The 1,160-nt window shown below is 41.7% G+C and overlaps 1 protein-coding gene across 1 annotated transcript in view; it reads left to right on the forward strand.

Moving 5' to 3' along the window:
* The window catches only part of LOC104981844 (putative GTP-binding protein 6), a 22,078-nt gene that overhangs the window by 1,820 nt on the left and 19,098 nt on the right, over positions 1–1,160 (forward strand). The window lies entirely within an intron of this gene.

A 1,160-nucleotide genomic window follows, 5' to 3' on the forward strand; every position in this document is an offset into this window, starting at 1 on the left:
CTGAGCAGGCCTTACAAATAGCTGTGAAAAGAAGGGAAGCGAAAAGCAAAGGAGAAAAGGAAAGATATACTCATTTGAATGCAGAGTTCCAAAGAAGAGCAAGGAGAGATAAGAAAGCCTTCTTCAGCGAACAATGCAAAGAAATAGAGGAAAACAATAGAATGGGAAAGACTAGAGATCTCTTCAAGAAAATTAGAGATTCCAAGGGAACATTTCATGCAAAGATGGGCTCAATAAAGGACAGAAATGGTATGGACCTAACAGAAGCAGAAGATATTAAGAAGAGGTGGCAAGAATACACAGAACTGTAAAAAAAAAGATCTTCACAACCCAGATAATCACGATTTGGTGTGATCACTCACCTAGAGCCAGATATCCTGGAGTGTGAAGTCAAGTGGGCCTTAGGAAGCATCACTACGAACAAAGCTAGTAGAGGTGATAGAATTCCAGTTGAGCTCTTTCAAGTCCTGAAAGATGATACTGTGAAAGTGCTACACTCAATATGCTAGCAAATTTGGAAAACTCAGCAGTGGCCACAGGACTGGAAAATGTCAGTTTTCATTCCAATCCCAAAGGCAGTGCCAAAGAATGCTCAAACTACCGCACAATTGCACTCATCTCACATGCTGGTAAAGTAATGCTCAAAATTCTCCAAGCCAGGCTTCAGCAATATGTGAACTGTGAACTTCCAGATGTTCAAGCTGGTTTTAGAAAAGGCAGAGGAACCAGAGATCAAACTGCCAACATCCGCTGGATCATTGAAAAAGTAAGAGAGTTCCAGAAAAAACATCTCATTTTGCTTTATTGACTATCCCAAAGCCTTTGTGTGGATCACCATAAACTGTGGAAAACTCTGAAAGAGATGGGAATACCAGGACACCTGACCTGCCTCTTGAGAAACCTGTATGCAGGTCAGGAAGCAACAGTTAGAACTGGACATGGAACAACAGACTGGTTCCAAATAGGAAAAGGAGTACGTCAAGGCTGTATATTGTCACCTGGTTATTTAACTTATATGCAGAGTACATCATGAGAAACGCTGGGCCGGAGGAAGCACAGGCTGGAATCAAGATTGCCAGGAGAAATATCAATGACCTCAGATATGCAGATGACACCACCCTTATGGCAGAAAGTGAAGAACTAAAGAGCCTCTTGATGAA

The sequence above is a fragment of the Bison bison genome, unplaced genomic scaffold (assembly GCF_000754665.1).
Source record: "Bison bison bison isolate TAMUID 2011002044 unplaced genomic scaffold, Bison_UMD1.0 scf7180017859387, whole genome shotgun sequence".
Lineage (NCBI taxonomy): Eukaryota > Metazoa > Chordata > Mammalia > Artiodactyla > Bovidae > Bison > Bison bison.